The sequence below is a fragment of the Triticum dicoccoides genome, chromosome 7A (assembly GCF_002162155.2).
Source record: "Triticum dicoccoides isolate Atlit2015 ecotype Zavitan chromosome 7A, WEW_v2.0, whole genome shotgun sequence".
Classification (NCBI taxonomy): Eukaryota; Viridiplantae; Streptophyta; class Magnoliopsida; order Poales; family Poaceae; genus Triticum; species Triticum dicoccoides.
The window spans coordinates 335773952-335784148 of NC_041392.1; the positions used below are offsets into that span (position 1 = coordinate 335773952).

The following is a 10197-nucleotide window of genomic DNA, read 5'->3' on the forward strand; positions in this document are numbered from 1 at the left end:
GTTTTGCACGTTCTCTTTCCTTGTTCTTCTTGTGGCTTTTTCTTCATCTCATCATTGACCAGTGCATTGTTTATGTGTGTATATCTATTCTCTCCTTTTTTTTATTCTCATGAACTAATGTGTGTACAGCTTATTCTTCTCTCTAGAATTCATGGATGAGTTAATGGTCTTGGTTATATGGTTTATTCAATCCACCTAAAGGAACAAAGTTTACACCCTTTGACTGGTTTTATTGGAAAATCTTACACAAAAATATGATGTGATCCCTCTGCTTCCACATGACTGTTGTTGGTCCAGGTACCGTATTGTTTCATGTCCTTTGTTATAGTTTGTAGCTTAGATTTGTAAGACTGGGCACTATAGTGTTGTCTGTTATGGCTGATTGATGTTGTTGGCGACCTTGAGATCAGATTAATTCCTGCAGTCAATAGCTCCAGTGCAGAGTATATGTGCAATGAAGTAATGTAGCGAGCACTGTTTGGTGGAGGAGAATTTCTCTTGAATTTTGTACAACATTCAAATTATCATCCAGAAAATGTGTATGTTGTCTCTCAATAGGTACATATGCAAATTTATCTTTTTGTTGGTTGTTTGTTGCTTCTTGCTTCTTGCAGCATCCCGACTACATATGTGAGGCTATGGGAGTCCTTTTTTCGTGTAATGATGAGAGGAATATGACAAGACAACCAATTGTACCATGTGAACACAATCGCTGGTACGTTTTGAAGTTTTCTTCCCAGAGTGGCATATTAATTATTTGGTCCTGCACACCCTAATTAGGATTGATATTTCATTTTTTGTTCACCTTTTAGAAATACATTTTTGCTTCGCTTGTTATATTTTCTTGAAGTAAACACTTTTTTAGCTCTTTTACAGTTAAAAATGCATGCTTGCAATATATAGTTGCTAATATGATGCTCCAATCTTTAATTTGCTAATCTGATATTCACTTTTTAGCTCTTTCATAGTTAAAAATGCATGCTAGCAATATATAGTGCTCCAATCTTTAATTTGCTAATCTGATATTCAACTCTTTCAGGGACAAGCTGGTCAAGACAGGAAAATCTAAAAGAATGCGACTAAAATCAATATTTGAAGGTACAACCTGTATTATGTTACTGCAGAAATTAATATTGTGGTTTGTTATTGGGAATCATGAGTTTCCTGGCAATGAGACCCATTAGTTAGAATCTATTGTGCTGGAATCTTTGCTTCACATCCCATATGTGCCAAGTTACTGGTAGAACTGTGTATCGAATTTATTGTGCTGGAATTTATTGTGCTTTGGCACACACTCACTTATAATCAGGGCTCGCTTAATTTTATCTTTCTAATTCTTTTGAGAAATACCATATCAATATTATTTGTGATGACTTGTTAGTCATAATTTCCAGTCATGTAATATCCCATTATATTATTAGTATTAGGCGTTAGCCAGATACTAATCTTCGGTTGGTTGTGAATGTAAACTTTGTGTTCTCCTTTGTTTTTATCTGATTATGCTATGAAAAGAAGAGTATTTTTTTGTGATTGTGAGTTGTTAGTTCTGTATGATTTGAGAGCACATTCTCATGGGTTAGCATGAAGAGAGTAATAACCGTGCCTGCTGAAAATAATTCAGCAAGTGGGTGGTTTCCATCACTATATGAGTTAGAAACTTGCTATACACATGATAGTACACAGACGATTTCTGAAAGATGCTGAAGATTATTCTCATACGAAACTTGAATACTATAAATTGTTTCCACATTAAAAGAATAATGTTCAGAAAAAGGGTAATCATAATTATGACAAACTTTATAAATATAGTCATCACTATTTTTTATAACATAAGTGACATCACAATAATCATCATAAGTAGCAACTTTGTTCTTATCATAATCAATTGAAAACTCTTCCAAGGTAGTGGAATCATTATTAAATAAAGTCATAACCTTTTCAAATCTATTTTTATCATTAAAATAAGATTTAACACCCTCCAAAATAATGGGATCACAACTTACTAAAGTTGGCACTCTTCCAAACCCACTTTCTTAATCATCAAAAACAGGAGGCATGCTATCATCATAACAAATTTGCTCATCAAAACTTGGAGGACTAAAAATATCATCTTCATTAAACATAGCATCCCCAAGCTTGGGCCTTTGCATATCACAAGCATAATCGCTCTCATCATTAATAATATGAATAGCACCAATATTATAGCAATTATTATCACAACTTTCTAAGTTTGTGCCAAAAAGATTTTCAAGATTATAACAAGTATCATTACTTTCCCAATCATAATCATCATAATGAGTAATAGGCATAACAATAATAGTAGCAACATCATTTGGGAGGGATACCTTTTTACCTTTGCTTCTATGTCTTTTCTTTTTCTTCTTTACATCATGTGTGGGTTTTATCACCCTTTTGGAGCTCCTTATTAATGAGTTTGGTTGAATAAAAAGCTCCTCCTCATTACCTGATTCATCATAAGAGAACATAGGGGGATATTAGGAAACCTCTTTCCTTTCATTAGTATTCTCTCACTGGTACAACGACGTGCTAAACAAACGGTTTTTAACCCCTTTCCGCGACGGCATTTGGAACCGTCGCCAAGTGAGTGTGTGCGATAGGGCGTCCTTCCCACACGACCCAGAAATCGTCGGGGATAGGCCCTCCTGGGACCCAGGCTGGGGTCGTGTGCGACCGGGCGAGGCATCGAAACCCAATCATTTTCGTAGGTATGTACATCCCACACGGTAATCCGAGAAAATCATTTCTGTAGGTATGTACATCCCACACGGTGAATCCCAGTAAAACATTTCTGTAGGTATGTATATCACACACAGTCAATCCAAGGAATTCGTTTATGTTCTTATGTACATCCCACACAGTCAATCCAGGGAAAATGTTTCCGTTCGTATGTATATCACACACAGTTCTTTGGGTGGAATCGTTTGTGCAAGGTGGCCTAACGCAAACAGTTCGCTGCCGGAAGCCGTGTGTGATTGTTAGTTGATCGAACACACCTACTTTCTAGAAACCGTGCGGGTTGTTTGAGTTCATCGCCCACGGTGTTGTCTGAGTAACCGTCTGTCGGAGTAAATAACCACGGGTAGCCTAGGCGGCTTCCCCTGGTTCTTCAGAAAAATTATAGGCCGAGTGAGCCTCCAAGCGTCCAAGACGTGGGACCGCCTTCCCCCAGCTGGCCACCTCTCAGGCCGGCTGCGGAAAGGCGGCCCAGCCCTGGAATCCTTGAGAAGCAAGACCACGAGAAGGCCGGCTCCGAGAAGCCGGCCATGAGAAGGCCGACTCCAAGGAGCCGGCCCCTCAGCAGGCGGCCAAGATCGTGCCCTCAGAGTCTGCGCCCACATAACGGCGACGAGACGGGGCGTGGCTACAGTGAAGCCGGACACCCCCGAATCCCGGAGCACGCATGGCCACAGTGCATCGTACGGGGCGGCCATCACCTGTCCGGCGCGACACTGTTGCCATGTTGATCATGACATCACCCACGGCGAGTAGTCAGTACGACCCGTGGGTGGCGGCCCCCCTCAGTTAGGGAGACCCCAAAGGCGGCCAGGCTTCTCGCAGTCGGCCTGGGGTACGACCGGCTCCCAATAGCCGGCCGGCTCTCTCCCTCGAAGGAGGTGCCTCATTAAGGAGATAAGACGAGGTAAGGCTACAGTGATGAGCCGCCCCGCGACGGCACTGTAGCCATGCTTACCACGATAAAGCCCTCGTCACCAGAGGCAAGGCAAGAGTAACCAGCCTCCGACAAGACTCCTGAGCGGTGGGGCCAGCCTGTCGACCAGAAGGCCGGCAGCCGGCGGGGCCTACTAGGCGGCGGGCCCATTGGTCGGCGGAGAAGCCGGCCAGCGTAGACACAGATGGCTGGGGCCCGCGCCCAGCCGGATTACCATTGTACCCCTGAGGGATAGGCCTATATAAACCCCCCAGGGCACCCATGCAGGGGACGGCTCTCTTAGGATAGTTTTATACATTGCAACGAGAGGAGGAGCAGGAAAGCCTAGCCCTTCTTCATCCTTTCACCAAACAGCTCAAGGAGCCTCTTGTAGCTACTTGTCAATCTAGTGATCATGCGGAGACCCCGCAGAGCAGCAGTAGTGTAGCGACCAGACCTCAAACGGTCTGATCTCTGTGCTCCGGTGTCATCCCTGGATCAGTAATGCTGACACCTCACAGTACTCGGAGGATTTATAGCAGAGTAGCAATCACACACTTATTACATCGAATGTCTCAAAAGAGAACTTATTACAATAAATATGGCTTAAGGCCATCTAATAACGTTAACAACGGAAGGCTTGGAAGATAAATGAGTCCATCAACTCCAACGGCATCACCGAGTATAGAACCACGACCTAAAAACTCCTTAATCATCGTCTGAAAAGTCTGCAACATTAACGTTGCAGCCCGAAACGGGTCAACACATGGAATATGCTGGCAATGTAACACATAGAGAGTAATGGAATGAAATAGCTATACTATATGCATATTTGGCTGGTGGAAAGCTCTATGGTTACAGTTTTGCATAAAGCCAATTTTTCCCTACTTCAAAGGAATAAATTTATTTGACTATCATGGTAGTTGTTAAACATTGAGAATGATTGACAACATTCTCAATCCCAATTAAGCATCAACATTAAAACCCAACAATATTAATTAAAGTAACATGTTGAGATTCACATGAAAATCCAGGTACTAGATACTCAAGATGTCCATAACCGGGGACACGGCTAACCATGATTAGTTTATTACACTCTGCAGAGGTTTGCGCACTTTTTCCCACAAGACTCGATCGCATCCGTTTGGTTTCTCGCACTACATGGTGTTTGAGAAGACGGATGACCGAGACATAGTCTTTCAGAAGCGCTAGCACCCTACGATCGGGTAGACCGTACCACCTACATCCCCTACATCTGCTAGTCTACCACTGTAAGAGTTCGCACGACTTAGTCAACTATGCTAGAGCCCATAATAGCTTGTGGCTGCACACGGAAGTTTCTAGTATGAATAGTCTCATGATCCCTTTGAGCCTGGGTGGCGGTCCAAAAGAAAACAGGCAAATCCTGGAATACCCAGGTGCCTCAATCCACCCAGATGTGTGTTTAAGTTGCCACCTTAGATAAACCATTAATTAACAATCTCACATCTGTCATGGATATCACTCACCCAATCCACGTCTACTAGCATAGCATGGCATAATAAGCAAACGCAGAAGTAACTCCCAAAGGTTTGATAATAACAGGTAATAGGTACTACCTCATCTACTTCCCATCCCACAATTTAATTAGATCCTAATCATGCAATGTGTGAGCATTGATCTAATGCAATAAAACTGGGTAGTAGAAAGGTATGATCAAAGTGTTACTTGCCTTGCTGATGATCCGCGAAACCTAACGATTCGAAGTAACAAGCGGCGCACTCCGGATATTCTATCGCAGACAAACAAACAAGCATACAATAAGTACTCATCTAATGCACAGGTAAAACTCAAATAAGAGATCTAACCAGAAGGTTCAACTTAAGAACTTCGGTTAGCAAAAAGAATCAAATCGAACGAAGCAACAAAAGTCAAACGGCGAAACAAAACAACTTCGTTCTAGTAATCTGGATCTAAGACAAATTTTACAGTAGCAAAATCTTGTTTACGTTGGTTAAACGGGTGGGTTTCAAGACGAAACTCTAGGCGCTTGAATCGCCTGATTCCGATAAACGAGCGAAAAGTTATACTAAAACGAAAATCGGATCAGGAATCGCGATCAGAAAAATCGCGGATTTAATCCGAGAAAAAGAAAAACGACAAACGCTCGCTAGTACGAACGAACGGACGAACGCTCGCTATTTAAATAAACCATAAAAACTGATCTATTTAAAAAAACGAATCTAAAAAAACCCCGACAAAAACCGATTTAAAAAAAAACGTTGGCACGAAAGTCGAGGCACGGCGAACCTCGGCGGCGGCGGTGGCGTCCGGCGACGGCGGCGCGGTGGCGGGGGCGGCGGGCGGCAGCAGGCGGCGGCGGCGGGACCGGGTGGCGGCGGCGGCTTGGGGCTGGGGCGGCTAGGGTTTCCCCGGGGCTGGGCCTCGGCTTATAAAGGCCCCCTCGGGCCGGAGTCCTAGTCGGACACGGCCGTAGGTCGGTTCGTTTTTTTATTCCGCTCGGAAGAAAAATAAAAAGAAATACTAAACGGATTCCAAAAATTCTGAAATAAATTTTCACGGGCTTCTAAAATCAAGCCGCACAAGGTGAACATTTATTTGGGACCTAAATGCAATTTTGAAAAACGCACATTTTTCCTAAATTCAAATAAAACACCGAAAAACTCCGAAATAAAATCTTATTTGATTTTATTAGTAAATCCTTAATATTTCTTTATTTTGGGAAAGTCATTTTATTCCCTCTCTCATATTTTTGTAGTAGAAATAATTGATGATAAAATAAATAAAATCAATGATCCTATCCTCAAAAATTGAGAAAACTCAAATATGAAAATAACGAAATCCCCAACTCTCTTCGTGGGTCATTGAGTTGCGTAGAATTTCTAGGATCAACCAAAATGCAAAATAAAATATGATATGCATTGATGATCTAATGTATAACATTCCAAATTGGAAATTTGGGATGTTACAAACCTACCCCCCTTAAGATGAATCTCGCCCTCGAGATTCGGGTTGGCTAGAAAATAGGTGAGGGTGGTCCTTGAGTAAATTTTCCTCTCGTTCCCAGGTGGCTTCATCCTCCGTGTGGTGGCTCCACTGAACTTTGCAAAACTTGATAACCTTGCCGCGGGTAACTCGGCTGGCAAACTCAAGAATCTTAACTGGTTTCTCCTCGTAGGCCAAATCGTTATCCAACTGAATAGTTTCCAAGGGCACTGTGTCTGTCAACGGTATGTCAGCCATCTCCGCGTGACATTTCTTTAATTGAGAAACGTGGAACACATCATGAACTCCTGACAATCCTTCGGGCAATTCCAACTTGTAGGCCACTTCTCCCATACGCTCCAAAACTCGATATGGTCCTACAAATCGTGGCGCTAACTTCCCTTTAACTCCAAAACGCTTTGTTCCCCGAAGTGGAGATACTCGAAGATAAGCTCTATCTCCGACTTCGTAAACTGTCTCCTTGCGTTTAGAATCTACATAACTTTTCTGCCTGGACTGGGCTATCCTGAGCCTATCGCGAATCAACTTCACCTTTTGTTCAGACTCTTTAATCAAGTCAGGACCAAACAACTGGCGGTCTCCAACTTCGTCCCATGACAACGGTGTCCTGCACCTCCTTCTGTACAAAGCTTCGAAAGGGGCCATCTTCAAACTGGTTTGGTAACTGTTGTTGTAAGAGAACTCTGCATATGACAAATTATCGTCCCAACTAGATCCGTAATCTAGCGCACAAGCTCTCAGCATATCCTTCAAAATCTGATTGACTCTCTCGGTCTGTCCATCAGTCTGTGGATGAAAAGCTGTACTGAATTCTAACCTGGTTCCCAAAGTTTCGTGCAACTGTTTCCAGAACTTTGAGGTAAACTGGGTTCCTCTATCTGATACGATACTCATTGGCATGCAAACATACGATCCTGGTCATGTATATCTTTGCCAACTTAGCACTGGTGTAAGTGGTCTTTACTGGGATGAAATGAGCTACTTCCGTCAATTGATCGACTACAACCCAAATCGAGTCATAGCCTGAACGAGTCCTAGGTAATCCCGTGATAAAATTCATGCCTAGCTTATCCCACTTCCATTCGGGTATCGGAAATGGTTGTAACAATCCTACTGGTTTCTGATGCTCTGCCTTTACTCTCTGACATACATCACAAACTGCTACATACTTCGCAATATCCTTCTTCATTCCGGTCCACCAGAAAATATCCTTCAAATCCAAATACATCGTGGTATTTCCTGGGTGAATTGAATATGGTGAATCGTGTGCCTCTTGCAAAATCAACTTCCTGATGTCTGGGTCATTGGGCACGTAAACACGGTCTTCAAACCATAGGGTGTCGTGCTCATCCTCACGAAATCCTTTAGCTTTTCCTTTGCTCAGTTTCTCCTTTATAGCGGCAATCTTTTTGTCAGTCTTCTGAGCTTCTCTGATTCTATCCATCAAGGTTGACTGAATCTCCAATGCTGCTATATAGCCTCTCGGAACTATTTTCAAACATAGTTCACGAAGATTTTCTGCTAACTCCTTGGGTATTTCTCCCGTCATTAACGTATTGACATGGCTCTTACGGCTTAATGCGTCAGCTACTACATTAGCCTTTCCGGGGTGATAATGCAATTTCATATCATAATCCTTGATAAGCTCCAACCATCTCCTTTGTCTGAGATTCAACTCCTTCTGGGTGAAAATGTACTTCAAACTCTTATGATCCGTGTACACCTCACAATGGTTTCCAATGAGAAAATGTCTCCATGTTTTCAAAGCATGCACTACGGCTACTAACTCCAAATCATGCGTAGCATAATTCAACTCATGAGGCTTCAGTTGTCTTGAGGCATATGAAACAATTCTCCCTTCCTGCATAAGCACTGCTCCAAGTCCTCGACGTGAAGCGTCACAATACACCTCATAATCTTTGGTCTGGTCTGGCAAAATCAATACTGGTGAGGTAACTAAGCGTTTCTTCAACTCCTGGAAACTAGCCTCACATTCCTCTGTCCATATGAACTTGGTATCCTTCTTTAACAACTCAGTCATAGGCTTTGCAATCTTTGAGAAATTCTAAATAAATCTCCGGTAGTATCCTGCGAGTCCAAAAAAACTCCGGATCTCTCCAACTGTTGTTGGGGCTTCCCACTTGGTCACGGTTTCAACTTTAGTGGGATCAACTGCTATACCTTCTCCAGATATAACGTGTCCGAGGAATCCTACTTCTTTCAACCAAAACTCACATTTGCTGAACTTGGCATATAGTTGATGTTCTCTGAGCTTTCCAAGTACCAAACACAAATGCCCCTTATGCTCCTCTTCATTCTTCGAATAAACCAGAATATCATCAATGAACACTACGACGAACTTATCCAAAAACTCCATAAACACTTTGTTCATCATGTTCATAAAATAGGCAGGTGCGTTAGTCAGACCAAATGATATAACGGTATACTCGTACAACCCATACCTGGTGGTAAAAGCTGTCTTCGGAATATCCTGTTCTCGAATCTTCAACTGGTGGTATCCTGATCGCAGATCGATCTTGGAAAATACCTTAGCTCCTTGCAATCGATCAAACAAATCGTTGGTCATTGGTAGTGGGTACTTGTTCTTGATCGTTACTTCATTCAATCCTCGATAATCAACAACCATCCTTAACGATCCATCCTTCTTCTCCACTAGAAGTACTGGCGATCCCCAAGGCGAAGAACTTGGGCGAATATATCCCTTATCCAGTAACTCCTTAATCTGCTTCTTAATTTCTACCAAATCCTTTGCTGGCATCCTATATGGTCTCTTTGATATTGGCCCTGTGCCTGGCAATAGCTCAATCAAAAACTCAATATCTCTATCCGGTGGCATGCCTGGCAACTCCTCTGGAAATACATCAGGGAAATCCCTTACCACTGGTACTTCCTCCTGCACAACTCCTGTTAGGCAATTTACTTGAGTCCTCTTTGGCACATGCCGGGATACATGCTTGATCCTTCTCCCTTCTGGGGTGGTAAGAAAAATTGACTTACTAGCACAGTCTATATTCCCTTCATACTCTGATAACCAATCCATGCCTAATATCACATCCAATCCTTGAGATTCTAATACTATTAGGTCTGAGGGAAAAACATAGTTACCAATCCTTAATGGTAAGCGATCACACCATAGACTAGCCACATACTCTGCTCCGGGCGAGGTTACTAACATGGGTGACCTAAGGGCTTGGGTTGGTAGGTTATACTTATCCACAAATTCCCTTGAGATGTATGAATGCGATGCACCAGTATCAAAAAGAACGAGTGTAGTAAATGACTTAACCAAAAACTTACCTATTACTGCATCGGGCTGAGCTTCAACCTCCTCCATGCTAACGTGGTTCACCTGTCCCCTGTTGAAAGGGTTCGGCTTCTTCCCAGAACTTCCATTGCCATTTTGGCCTTCAGGACATTCATTGGCATAATGTCCGGTCTTCTGGCACTTAAAACAAGTGACTTGGCTCAGGTCCTTCTTGGCTGGGGTTGAGGGGTTGGTG

General features: G+C 42.7%; 1 long non-coding RNA gene across 1 annotated transcript in view; it reads left to right on the plus strand.

The window, feature by feature from the left end:
- The window catches only part of LOC119333780, a 2248-nt gene extending 769 nt beyond the window's left edge, over positions 1–1479 (plus strand). Inside the window, exons 2-3 of the long non-coding RNA XR_005161230.1 lie at positions 615–715; positions 1040–1479. This is a non-coding gene — a long non-coding RNA (uncharacterized LOC119333780). The remainder of the gene's footprint in view (positions 1–614; positions 716–1039) is intronic.
- Positions 1480–10197: the final 8718 nt, after the last annotated feature.